This window comes from Artemia sp. Qi Xiang Cuo, chromosome 16 (genome assembly GCF_049724085.1).
Source record: "Artemia sp. Qi Xiang Cuo chromosome 16, ASM4972408v1, whole genome shotgun sequence".
Lineage (NCBI taxonomy): Eukaryota > Metazoa > Arthropoda > Branchiopoda > Anostraca > Artemiidae > Artemia > Artemia sp. Qi Xiang Cuo.
Genome location: NC_142809.1, coordinates 864,122 through 878,758, shown reverse-complemented (window position 1 = coordinate 878,758; position 14,637 = coordinate 864,122). Strand labels below are relative to the sequence as shown.

At 37.4% G+C, this 14,637-nt stretch overlaps 1 long non-coding RNA gene across 1 annotated transcript in view; it reads right to left on the bottom strand.

The window, feature by feature from the left end:
- Positions 1-947, bottom strand: part of LOC148942460 (uncharacterized) — a 66,775-nt gene extending 65,828 nt beyond the window's left edge. The window contains exon 1 of the long non-coding RNA XR_016143066.1: positions 841-947. This is a non-coding gene — a long non-coding RNA (uncharacterized LOC148942460). The remainder of the gene's footprint in view (positions 1-840) is intronic.
- Between the last annotated feature and the right edge of the window lie 13,690 nt (positions 948-14,637).

Sequence of the window (14,637 nt, the reverse complement as noted above, 5' to 3'; positions counted from 1 at the left end):
CCATTTATTCTGGTTTGTTTGACTTAGTGTTTTTTTTTTTGTCTCTTGTGATGTTTACTTCAAAAGGTTAGATTTTGTTTAGGTATCTTAAAATGAAAATATGGGATTTGCCAAGGGCTAAAATAGAGGCAATTAACTTAACCTGCCAAACCTAATTATTTTCATCATGTTTTCGGTATTTTTCATTTCATTAGGATTGATTGTCAGAGAAGCCGGTTTTACTTAGATGAAGAACTTGAGTGTTATAGCTATAACAGAACATTACTAACCCTGAAAGTTTCAACTAAATACTCAGATGCCTCATTACCTACTATTCTACACTCAGTTCCTTTTGATTAAATTTTAAAGTAACATTTAGTTCTAAGGCATAATAGGTAAATAATTTAACTGTAGGTGGCGTTAAAATTGCCAATATCCCTAGAAATTCTGTTGCTCGTCCTTTCAACTATGCTGAACAAAATGCCAATCTCACAATTTTGATTGAATGTGTTTGAAAAGCTAATGGGCTTAGGAATGGTGGTGCTTACCCTCCAATCACTTTTGATCCTTAAAAAGGGCACTAGAACTTTTTATTCCCAATCAGATTAATTTCCTTATAAGTTTTTATGTTATTCTTATCTATGATAGCGCTGTGTAGTATTTAATATTGCATATATACCCTTTTTAAAACCAGCATGCCAACAGTTTATTTTTGTTTAATGAAAGCTCCCGCTAAATCTTTCTTAAAAGATTAACCTTAATACCCTTAGCGTCATTAGTTACAGCATTCGTAGCATTAGCATTAATAGAAAACTCATCCCATAGTGCCTTCTGCCTAGTTCAAAATCCGCCACAACTTACGTTGAAAGGTCCAACTTAACAATAAAAGTCCTTTTTCAGTTTTACGTCTTCAGTTTTCAGTTTGAGTCGTCTTCGACATTTCTTTTGCATATTCGGCAGTGCTCCAACTGAGTAGACATCTCGCTATAAAAAAAAAGAGTTCAATCGAGTACCGTGCCCGGAACTGCCACAAGATCAATTGATAAAAATTAGGGACTTGGGTATACATTTTAGTTAAAAGATCGACTTCTCTGGGGACTAAACCGGATGCAAAATGGACCCTAAAGCTCGGATTTCAGAAATCTTTGAAAGAAAAAGCAGTGACACAAAAACAAATAAAGCTTGACAAAGGAAAAAAATGGAAATGATCATTTGCAGACATCTCTCCATGATCAGAGACCAAGTGATATTTAAGAAACAGACCACCTGAGAATGATCATGTCGTGGGAGGAGCTTTTATCTTCTTTTTCCTGAATGCTTTACTTTCGAAAAAAAAATCAGATACATAAATATGATGAAAGAGATTAGGGTACGGTAACTAGAGGTTCCCAACAGGAAGGATACGGAGCTTTAACCAAAGCAAGAAAAGGGACTTTAGGGACCTTTATCAATTTAAGGGACCGATAGGGACCTTCACTTGATTTTAGAGACTTTAGGGACTTTGTGGCAGCCCTATGTACCTAATCCGTCAATCGTTTGGTCCCTCACAGCTCTGAAGAATACCACAGGCTCATAATACAAGGTAACCTGTCGTGATGATGAGGTCACCTGTTGGTACAAGGTGTATTTCAGGGGACGATTGTCTTCTCAATAGATTTCTTTGTAAAGCAAAACAAAAAAACAAAAAACTTAAACTGACATGAAACGTCAAAGAATTTGACGCAAAGCAGTAAAGTACAATAATTTATCCTTTAATCTTTTAAAGTATTCAGTTCCGAACCACCATTATAAAAACCGACTTCTTACCTGCGCTAATCATTCATCAGAACGCTAGCAGATTCACTGGAAAGTATTACTCGACTGTTAGATGGCGGAATTTCGAATACAATTTTTTCTCGGGGTAGAAGGCGAATTTAAATCAAGAATATGACTATCACTGACCGGAACTAGTTTTCTACTCGACATTCTGGCATTACTTGAGGTCTTCGTCTAATTGATTTCTCAGTCAAATCTTGGGAATAAACTTTGAAATCTTTAAAACACTGACTGATGAATGTGACGATTTTCATTGTTATTGCATTACGTAGCCTTCGAAGCGTCTTATACTAGTGCCAAGTTCAGGTATTTTTACGAACTTGTTGAACAACAAGTGCCGATTGATTGTCTTTACAAAAATTACCGCAACGCATATTGATGGTAGTGAAACTTTTTTGTTTTGCACCAGACACCCAATCTGACTTCATTTTCTGTCTCAGCTTGTCATTCTGCATCAGATTCCTACTTTATTTTAAGAAAAAAGGTCGGATACTAAAATTATATTTTTTTTCGGAAAACGTAAAAAAAATCGCATTAAAAGCCAAAAAACGTTTATTTTGCGTCGACTGGATATTTTGCGAAAATGGATATATTGTTCAGTTTTTTTTTCTACAAGATGGTGTAAGAATCATTTCTGTTGCAATTTATTTCGGGTCAAACCTCCATTTGCCTGTACTATATGAAAAATTTAAATTGTTTAGTAATATCTATTGTTTCATATCCCGTTAAAGTTATTAATAGCTTTATAAATTATTTTTATATTTTCTGTAGGCCACTTAAGAATTTTTTGGCTCCATATCCTGTTTTGTTTACTCGTTTTTTTTTTGTTTTCAGAAAAGCGCCAGTTTTTCAGAACTACGAATATACGGAAATATCACAAGCCGGATTATCTGAACTAATATTTCCAGATAAATGTTGCATAAACTGCGGAACAGTAATTTTTGTTGCTTTTTATTTTCAACTTTTTGCTTTACTTTTGTCAGAATTTTATTTTTTATGAAAAGTCCAAATTGTTGCTATAGTTTAGGTTAGGACGGCAGCTGAACCACACATCAGACTTTACTTTAATCAAGTTAGAAATTCAAAGTTCCAACCCCTTTTTAAGAGTCATAAGTGATCTGATGGCAACTAGCTTCCCTCCACTAACCCTCTTTTCTCCAAGGGCATCTGATCCAATTTTTTATATAGGTGTTTTGTTCAAATAGACCAAAAATCATAGAACAAAACACCAGGGATAACACTGCTCACAGAACCCGGGGTCAAGTGTTTTAAATTGTGCCCCCAAGGTGTATAACTTTCTTATGGAAGAGATGGTAGCATAAACTTTGGAAAGGGATAATTCCATTGTAAATCAGAATTTCTAGTGCCCTTTTTAGAGTCAAAACTGATATACGGGCAACTAGCCCCCCCCCCCCCCAAAGGCCCTTTGTCCCCAAAGGCATTCAAACGAAATTTTGATATAGCCATTTTTGTCAAAATAATTTCAAGATAAAATAGCAAAAACTCCGGGGTTGGCACCCCTCCCAGAGCCTGGGGGTAAGTGTTTTAAGTTATTCACCCGGGACATATAACGTTTTTATGTAAGGGATGGTCATATAAACTTCAGAAGCGGCTCATTTGATTGGAGATTGAAAGTTCTTGTTATCTTTTTAAGAGTTCAGACTGAACGGTGGGCATCTACCCCCCCCCTTCCTCCTACACAAACCCTCTTTTTCCCAAACTCATTCAATCAAAATTTTGCGATAACCATTTTGTTTTAAAAATTCCAGTGATCAGATAACAAACCTTTGGGGTCAACATACCCCCCCCGCCGTAGCGCCCACTGGAATGGTTTGAACTTTGCCTGGGGACATATAAGGTTTTCATGGAAGGGGTAAACTTTGGAGAGAATTCAAATGACTATAAATTGAAAGTTCCAGTTCCCTTTTCGAAAGTCAAAAGTGATGTGATGGCAACTAACCCTCCCCCCCCCCCCCTCACCAATAGTCTTTTCCCAAAATGTGTCTGGTAAAATTTTGTCCTAAATAGACCAAAGGTCATATACTAATAACTTCCGGGATTACACAACCACCCAGCACCCGGGGGCAAGTGTTGTAAACTGTGCCCGGGGGCATATAAGGTTCTTTTGGAAGGAATGATTGTATAAACTTCGGAAGGTGCTCATTCCATTGGCAATTGAAAGTTATAGATCCCTTTTAAGAGTTATACGGGACCGGAGGGTAATTAGCCACCCTGCCATTTTTACCGCAAATCCATCCGATCGAATTTTTGGGATAGCCATTTTGTTAAAATTAAATAAAAGAAACAAGTTTTTTCAACTGATAGTAAGGAGCAACAATAAAACATAAAACGAAAAGAAATTAATACATATATGAGGGGGCTCTCACTCTCGTCAATACCTTGCTCTTTAAACTAAAGTTCAAATTTTGATCCAATTCTTTAAGAATAACCCCTGAATGACAAAGGCCGCTTAATTAGTAAAACAATACAAATATCTCAGTTGAAAGTACTAAAAAGTACTTTCACTGTAATTTCAGTGAAGTATTGGCGATGGGGTGACACCCCTCATATACGTAATTATTTCTGTTGGTTTTAAGTTTTAATGTTGCTCTTTACTTTTAAATGAAGAAACTTTGTTTTTTTATTTAATTTCTGCTCGTTTTTAAAGTAATGCTGGGAAATCTTGCGCCCCTTCATGGAAAATTCCCTTCCACCATGAAAAATTCATGGAAGATCCTCCCACGTAACTCTCGACCCTCCCCATAGGAAAAAATCCCCCTGAAAACGTAAGTATACTTCCCAATAACCAATACTAGCATATATGCAGTCTAAACAATGGGTAAAGTTAACTTGCAGCCCTTCCTCCTGGGAGTTTGGGGGATTGAGTCATCCTCAAAGACATAGTTATTAAATTTTTTGACTATGTTGAACAAAATGGCTATCTAAAAATTTTGATTGGGTGACTTTGGGAAACAAATCAGCTTGGAAGGTGGCCTAGTTGCCCGTCTTTTTTTGGTCACTTAAAAAGGGCACCATAACTTTTAATTTCCGTTCAAACGAGCCCTCGTGCGATATCGTAGGACCACTGGGTAGATACGATCATCCCTTCAACTTGTAAGAACAGAAATAGTAATAGAAGTATCCCCGAAAGATTTAACTTAGTAACCCCAGTCGTGGTTGATATATTAATAACGTGTTTTATTGGCAACCATAAATTCAATTCCTTTTGACTTATTTTAAAGCAGCATTTAGTTTTAAAGCATAATGAACCAATTCCATAGTTGTGGGGGGTTGACATGTCTTATCTACCTAATGACATAGTTGCATGACAATTCTACTATGCTAGACAAAATGGATGTCTAAAAATTTTGACTGGATGCGCTTGGAAAATGAATAGGCTTGAGATAAGGGCTGCTTGCCCTCCAATCTCTTGTTACTCTTAAACAGGCAACGGGACTTCTAATTTTGAATTGAATTAGCTCCTTTAAAAGTTTCAATGATATTTCTAGCTATTATAGAGTGGTGCTTATATGCTCTTCTGAAAACCTGCATGCATACAGTTTTTTTTTCTTTAATTCAAACTCCTTAGTTTTAATAGAAGTAGTAATAGTAGTAGCTGTAGAATTAATTGTAGTATCCTAAGCTTTAGTGGCAATAGAAGTAATAGAAGCAATAATAATAGTAACATTAACAGTAGTATGAGTAAAAGCAGTAGCATTAGGATGCAAATATTTTCTTTTGATTAGTTCAATATCCGTTACAACAAGCCCTGTTAGTTTCAACTTTACACACCAAACTGCTACTAAGGGTGCTGTTACATCCTTTTGACAACCTGCATAGAATGGGTGTGTTCTGATTCAGTTCATCTTCTCCACTCAAAATTTCTGGAAAATTTTACCTTCCTGCCCTTAGGCGTAGTTGTAATCAGGGCTTCCACTTCTAGGGAGATTACCCTATTTTAGGAGGAAATCACTTCTTTTAGGGACACTTATTTTGAATCTGGGATTCAGGGGAATCTGGGGTAAATTAAGGGTTCTTAGGGATATTCAGGGAAAGCTGTATTTTTTCAAGTGAAGGCTGAAACATTCTCATAGATTGCATATGCTCAGTCTTTTTGAAAATTCTTATGTCGCAACACTGGTGTATGTTGCGGAGATCAGCGGGAAATTTCAAACAAAGCTAAAAGCTTGAAATGATATTCATTACGGAAGAAAAGATTAACCAGGTTGGATAAAAGATCTTGTTCTTCAAGTTACAATTTTATTGTGAGTATTGGTGATTGTTTGGATTTTCTTAAAAAATTTTTGACTATTTAATAAATAAAAATTGACATTTGTGATTTTAGCTGAATGTTTCAGCTACCTGACCAGGTTTTACCTGGTCCCACCCAAAATTTCCACCCCCCTTACACTCAACCTACAATTGGTATCCTCCTCGATGGACAAAGAATAAGAATTTTTAATCCAGCTGATGTTCAATGGAGCTCAACTCAAACAAGTGTAAGTACAAGTCATATCCCTAGCTCTGCCCCTCATAGTTATCCTAACTACACCATCCCAACAACAAACAAATATTCTGTGCTCAATGAAGAGTGCTATCCAGCTTTACCCTCTTATGACAGTGATGAAGAGCTCAGAACAGCTGGAAATCCATTAGAAATATAAGAAATTGCTGTGCACGAAAATAGATTAGTATTACCATGACTAGGGCAGAATCCCAACATTGGCACAAAAAGGAGAGACTTGTCCCCAGACAGTGAAACAGGTCTAGCTGCAAAGTGTAAGCAAAGGAAATCTGCAACACCTCAAGCAAATTACATCAACAAAGATACACAGAGCATCATCCCAGAACAAGAACATTATAAAGTGTTATTAGAAATTATCATAGAGGAAAGTGGAAAAAACTTCCCTCCTGATTATGAAATTGCAAAATCAATCCAAACAATATTGAAGAATTCCAAATTTGAGCTTGAAGTTAAGAAAGACAGAAGGAACATGCTTTTATATCTACAAGGTGAAGATGAGGCTGAAAAGATTTTATCTACCAGCACACTCTGCAACATCACCGTAAAGACAAAAAGAATTAAACCTATAGTAAGAGGAATAATTAAAGGTATCCCTCTTAACTTATCCATAGAGGAAATCAAGGAGAGCTTACAAACCCCAACTACTGTGAAAGATGCTATAAGACAGAAAAGATACAATAAGGAATCTAAAAAACTTGAAGATAGCCTTGCAGTATTAATTATTTTTGAGGGTAGGACCCTACCACCAAATATCCGGTGCTTTGGAAGAAAAAAGGAGGTATACCAATATTATCGAAGAGTCCTCCAGTGTCACAAGTGCCAGAAATATGGACACACTCAAAAAGAATGTAGAGCTAAAGAGTCAATATGTTTGAGGTGCTCAGAGAAACACCTGTCAAACCAGTGCCCACTTAAAACAATAGACCCTGAAATCAGACCAAAAGCATACATGTGTGCTAATTGTAATGGAAGTCACTCATCAACATCCAATTGGTGCCCAGTAAGGCAGCAAAACCAAGGAATCCTCCAAGTAGCTGAAAAATATCAAATTGGGTTCCGTATGGCACAGGTAGCTTATAAAAGCTACGCTGATGTGCTAAACAAGAGGAGGCTACATCACAATCAGATCAATCAGACCTCGCAATGCCAGATCACTGACAGACTTGTAAAATCATCCAAAATAGAAGCAGCTGAAAAGTTAGTAATTGGCCTATTATGCAGCCCAGATCTTATGAATTTATCAAGCCTAAGCCTACCAGTTCGTATTGAAAAGCTCTGTAAGTTGGTAGAAGAATTAAATATAGGCTCCCTTAATCAACAAAAGATTTCAAGTGTTTGTCTGCTTAATAATGCTTCATTAGATATGCATCATTGTCCCTAAAATAATGTCATATTATTCTTGACCACTGCCAGGAAAATACTATTGATATAACCTGTATCCAGGAAACTTGGCTACAACCACATATAAGAATGTGGATGACAATTTTGATGAACAAATTTAATATGCAAATTTGTAGACTTGTAGTGCAGTTTTTACAAGACATAGGAGCAGATAAGAAGATATAGTCCAGTTTGTTACTTAAATTTGGTGCATCTTGAATATAAGTGCAGTGTAAAATTATAGTGACAATTCACCCCTTACTTCCCTTTTCAACTTTATAAAGTGATATTTTGAGAAACCATTGAATGAGGACCTAAGTGACATTTACTGTCAAGAAAGGTCCGAAATCCTGCTGCTGCTGCTGCTGCTGATATTCATTACTCATTAGGTATTTAGTAGTTTAGGTAGCAGTAGCATAGTATTTAGATTATTTTTTAGCACTGTCTTTGATTGGTGTAAACTGCCGACATAAGGGAGTATTGGTTAGGCTATGCAGCAATTGTAGAATAGGAGCATGCAACCTATGTACTTACCATTAGGGATTCTTTCAATCTGCTGGTGATCTCTTTCTCCTGTGTTCATCTGCAAATCCGCAGGGGACTATCCAAATAGAGCTCCAGCTGCCTTTGTAAAAAACAGCTCATGTAATTCATTCACTGGTGACCTGAGTGGGGTCTTGCATTGACCTGAGCTGGACCGGAGTGGGGTCACCAGTAGGCTAAATGTGTTCCATGATGAGCTGTTTTGGTTAAATTCTACTTTAGCTACTTTTGGCTATCTTGGGAAGGGGTTAGGTTAGGAAAATGAGACTTTCAGGGATGGGTCTACTGGCTAAAGCATGTCCCGTGGAAGGTATTTTGAAGTACCTACTCCACTTCTTCTCCCTCTAGAGGGTCATGAAATTTGCCTACATGACAGGTCTATACCCATTGAAATTTTGACAAAACAACATTTTACCTTAATTTTCAGTTATCAGTTTCTTTTTCTCTGGCTTTAGCTCTGAAAATGCAATTTCAGTTATTTGAACAGAATTTTAAGACATATAAATAGTTTATTTCCAAAATTTAGGAAATGTATTTGCATATCTTTAAAACCTTATAAATTGTGATTGAACAAAGTTATGAAGCTAAAAATAATTTTGTTGTACTTCATTTGAGCAGAAGATCTGTTTTGCAAGGTTTCACTTCTATAACCCATATATTTTTAAAGGTCAGGACCCTCTAGAGGGAGTAGGAGTGGAGGTGGATACTTTAGAATAGCTTCCTAGGACATACTTTAGCCTGTAGACCCATCCCTGAAAGTGTCATTTTCCTAATCTAACCCCTTTCCAAGATAGTCAAAAGTAGCCAAAGTAGAATTTTACTGCTGTTTTTTTACAAAGGCAGCTGGTGCTCTATTTGGATGGTCCCCTGTGGATTTGCACATGACCATGGGAAAAAGAGGTCACCAGCAGATTGAAAGAATCCTGAATGGCCTGAGTGGACCTATGCTATAATTGTGTTAAAACTGTGGAAATAAATCTGGACCTTAATCTATAAAACAGTGGGGATCACAGAATTTTGTCTGCAAAAAGTCAGAGTTTACACCAACATCAGTATGTGTTACCTGTGATATCTGTCTCAAAGATTATTAACATTAGCACCAAAGTGGATGTTGATACAGGCAGGATACAGAGGGGTGACCTAGGTCGATGGGTGAAAGGGCAACAACTGTAATTTTTCAATGCTAAAATTTTGTTTCAGTGTTATAAATTCCCTTCTATGATTGTGCACTCCAGTTAGAGCACATCTGACCTCTTTAGGAGTAAAAAAGAATAAGTAATTATGCTACAAAAAATGGATATTCTTATTGATTTTGTGACTGCAGCAATTTTAAACAGGTCAGAAGGGCTTCAATTTAATTAGGAAATAAGAAAATATGATTTAAACCATGAAAATACAATTTTCAATTTGATAAATGGCAGGCAGTGATGTTTTGTCCTGACACAAAATGGAACTCTTGATTGCTTAGCTCAAAAACCAAGGCAGGAAATGACATACCAATAGATAGACCTGGACTCCAGCTATGTTCTGATCACAGAAGCAAGTACACAAAACATTTACAGAAGTTGAAAGACTTCATTTCTAGCAAGTACAGTCCTGAATGATGCTAAACTAAGGTCACCCTCCTGTACAGCATGTGGCTTCTGTGCCAAAAGTTAGGGACAGATGCTGGTGCAATCTCGGCTGCTGTCAATCAAAAAGGAATATCTGACATAAACTTGATTTTATAGAAGAACAAAAAAAAGTTTGAAGCCTTAGAAAACATGATAGGAGGTGCCTGTTTTGCAAAAAAATACATCAAATCTAGGTTTCAGAGCAAGACAAATTTGTTTGTTAAGGTAAAATTAGACAATTCTTTTTCGTTCTCGAGATGAATGCAGATATTGCCTTTTAACCTACTTTTGTGTCAGCAAAAGGTGGTATCTGCAAGAGCGCCACAGTAAAATTCCATAAGAAAACAAGATTACCGTTTTACAAAACGACTTTAAATCAAAGCAAAACACAGTTTCTAATGAGCGCATTTGCTTGCCAGCAACGTCAGCTATGTCATGATGTAGAATAACCTTGTTTTCAGGCTGTAGTTTGGTCTTGGTCTTCAATGGTTTCTACTGTGGGAAAAAGTGCATCTCAGAGGAATACGTCAAGATCAAGTAAACTACAGCACAAGTGTTTCCACAACATTAAATTCGTTTATTTTATGAAGGTAACAAAGATGATATTCATTTAAGTTATAAAAAAAGAAAAAAGTCTATGTGTTTTTACTCGTCTTCTGGTTCACAGCACTCAAATTCGTCAACCAAGTCTTGCACGTTGGCTGTATGAATGTTCTTCCAGAAAGACCTTTTCCTTGTGTCTGCAATGTGGGGTACAAGTTTCATCAGGATGTTTTTTTTTGTCCCTTGTAATCCCCCTTGGGACCGACAGCTTCTTAGGCAAACCTTCGCCTAGAGCAGTTTTGGCTTTCACTGTCAGAAAATCTACAGCTTTCAGTTCATCATCAAAATCATATTGATAATATAGTTTTGAGTCTTTCTTCATGAAACTTGCCTGTACAATCTTTCCAAGTTGAATATCAACTGACTTTTTCCCAGACTTCTCATTCTTCCATTTGTAGAAAGCCCTTAATTGGAGCTCTTTAATTCGGGTATTTTGTCTTGAATCCTGCATAACCTTTTTTAACTTGGGAAAGTCCTCAACAACCTGCTTTGCGGGGATTTTCTTCTCTATCAAGCCATGCAAGCTGTCAGTTGCCATGTGTGTGTGTCCCTTTGTCAGGAACTTGATGGAGATCTTCTCTGGACCCCATACTTTGTTTACAATGCGCACAAATATGGAAAAGATAATCCAGTTCTTGTTGTGTGACAAGCAGTTATCGGCCCAGAATGTAAATTCTTTTGCATCCCGTAACTCATCCACAAGACCAAAAAAGCAGAGGGGACAGCATCCCCGGTTCTACCATATGTTGCTTTGTGCCATACTACACAGTATGCCACTTCTGGTGACAAGTCGGTGCGAGCACTAGAAACTGGTGGAACAACAGTTTCATTGAAACACACTAGCCTGCTTGTGTAATGTGATTCTTTAACTGCGGGCTGTATTGGAAGAATTAGGACTTTTTGTATATCAACTGTAAACACTGCCTTCTCCTCACCGTGTGGGTGCTCAGTATCTTTGTCAAGTTCTCGCCTAGCTTTTTCTGCCTGGTTTCTATGCTCCTGTACTTTTCCCTTTCTTTGTCTGACACACCCTGCCTGGATTCCTTTATTTTGAACAAGTCACAGATTTCACATACATCTGACCTTCGCATCTTGTTTGATATGTTCATTTTTTGCAAAACTCAAAGGTAAGAACTCCAACTACAACACTGCTCAGGAAACTTTTCTTGAAAGTCAGCAAACATAGCTTCAAACGTAATATCTCTTGGGATATATCTCACATACGGACTGTTATACCTCCTGTAGTGGAGCTGACATGGCTTGAACGATTCTATATGCATACGTATAGCTTCGCGGTCCACATCCACCTTTCTAGCACCTCCTCCCTGGCTTTATCCCTGGCTTAATTTTTGGAACTTGTCATAGATCTGTCTCTTCTGACCAATTGCAAGTTCTTTGCACTTTTTCTTACACTTTTCGAGGTTGCACCCATTGTCTATGAATGGATGTTTTTGCTTTTTCTTTTCAATCTGCTTTCTCCTTTTTTCTAAGACTTTTGTCTTCTATTTTGTCACAAAAGCAGGTTCTTCAACATCTAGTATTTCTTGGCGTTCAACACTGGCGATAGAGACTTCACTCACAGTTAATAATGAGATAAGCTCGCCTTGTACATCAGTACTTTGTCTTGCTACTCTTCAAACACTAGCACCAGTAGAATCAAAATCTTCTGATTCTCCATCTGGATGATACTCACTTACTGAGTTGGTCTCCAATTCTTTGTCTGAATCAAGTAAATTTTGATGTAGGCTTTGTCTGGTATCTTTGTTACTAGCTGCATGACGGTTAGATTGGGTGGACAAGTCTAAAACTATTTCACCGTCTCTGTCACTAAACTCACTCGTATCCGCATACATATCTTCTGTAGTGGTCTCATTGTTTTCTGCACGCATTTCTGTCCCCATGTCATAGTTTACTCCAATGTTCTCAGTCTCGACTTTTTCCAGCCAGTATTTGATAAACTGTATGCTCTCTAATTCAGGTGGAGCATCTGTTTGGTCCACTGAAACTTTTTGTGGTGATGGATGGCTTGAGAATATTCCACTGATGTGTATTTTTTTTGGTGTCACTGTTTCTTTGGGAACAATTCTGATGATTCTTTGTTTTTGGGACACAACAACAGGAGCTGCTTCCCTGTTATCCGCATGAATATCTGCTGTCACCATTTCACTACTATAAGCATGCATCTTTGATGCCATCTTAGTGTTTGTGTCTGTTTTGAGCTAATCTGAGCATTGTTTTGAGCTGTTTTCTTGAAAAAAGAGACAAGGTTATCAACAGAAAAAAAAAAGAATAAACAGCGTAGAGCAGAGGGGTCCCGAAACCTTTTGGACCACGGGTCAGATTTTGGAAGGGAAGGGATTGCATACCAGATTAATACCTAGTCGAGCAACCATCAGCCAGATCTCAGCTCAGCCATGGAACCGCGAGAGCTTATGAAGGTACAAATTGCAAAAACGGTGGATTCGAATGGCTTTCCCGACTGAAGGCTAGTTTTGTCTGGTTTCTAACGATTCAATTGTTTGACCCGGATGGATACAATGTCAGATTTTATTTGAGAGTGCAGAGTTCTGACAGGAGACAGATCCTCAAATATATAGATACTGCCTGAGTACTGTAGACATGCATTGATTGCTTCTAGTGTGGACAGGGGTTGGCAATGTAAAAAAAATGTAACGTAAAGTTTACATGTAAAATATGATTTTTTATATCAGTGGAAAAAATATTTTTTACATTAAATTTTTACATGTAAAGTAGATACCTCAGTCATAAATGTTTTCGAGGCCAAAACTGGATAAAGCGCTTTTGTTATTTGTTACATTTTAACACGTAAAAAAAAAAAAATCAATTTAAAGTGCCAACCCTGACTGTGGACATGCACAGAACATGCATCCCTGGAGTACCCCAAAATAGTGGGTACTCTACCCCATAAAAAGCTAGTGGCCCTGACTGGGAAAGATCCTGTTTTCGTCAGATTTTAACAGAGTTCAGGTTTTTCTTAAATAGCCTCAAAATGTGTGGTACCTTACACTGCTGAAGAAATAAAAAGAACCAAAATATTTGCCAAACAAGCAATAATGTGGTCTGACAACAGCAAACCATCTGCAAAACGAACCCCCTGAACAGCTGTGACGAACAACCTGCATCAGAATTGCAAACTTGAAACTTAAAATGACTTATCCTACTAGCTGATTCCCTTGCTGGGCTCAAATCTCTGCAAATTTCAAAAGAATTTCCTTTGCAGGTACACAGTCCTAACAAGCCAATTACCCTTACCCTTCTCTTGCCATCTTAAGGGCCTCTTTCAACAAGAAATTGCCATGGCTCATGATTCAGCTTTTCGGTTTTACAGAATCTTTTCTTCTACATAACCATGAATGTGATGAAAGGTTGGTCTTATTTAGCGATATATGCTCTTTGCACTGGAAGTAAAAGCAAAGGTCTAAAACGCGATATCTGTATGTGTAGCCTAGATATCGCATTTTGAGTCACAAGAGAATGAAAGTTTTCAAGATAACGCCAAATAAAACTACCATATACTTTGGCAATTTTTGCAGATATGGCGTTTTTGACTCGACCAATCGATAGAGCGAGTGTCTTTACTTGGATCAAAACCAGTCTATTTCTATAATTACTTGTACAAGGATAAAAAATAAGTAGATCATGCTAAACTATGCTCATGGGCATTAACGTACATATCCTCAATTAACTTAAATTACCTCATGAATAATTTGGGTTTGCAGTATGGAGGACCGAAAGTTTGCAATGGTTGCATTGCAAAAGTTTGCAAAATCAAAACGAAGTATGCCTAGCTTGATAAATGATAATCTTCAGATTTGGAATGCCACTTTAGTCTGGCAGTGGCAGCATTGAAAAACTTCTGACTGTAGGCAGTCATTCCAAAGAAATTGAACACCGCATCTGCATATTTTTGGCAGAACATAATCTGCCATTACATCTTGCAGACAGCTTGATCCCTCTCCTGAGAAAATTATTTCCCAAAGACCAGGCCCTGACAGGGGTCACTTTGGGTAAACAGAAAGCTACAAATATTTTGGGACAGAATTTTTCGTTGGTGCTACAGAACCAGTTAGTCGAGATGCTCAAAACCACTTTTTTCTCTGTGATAATTGACAAAACCACTGATCGTACTGTTGATAAGCAGCTAGCTATCATTGTAGT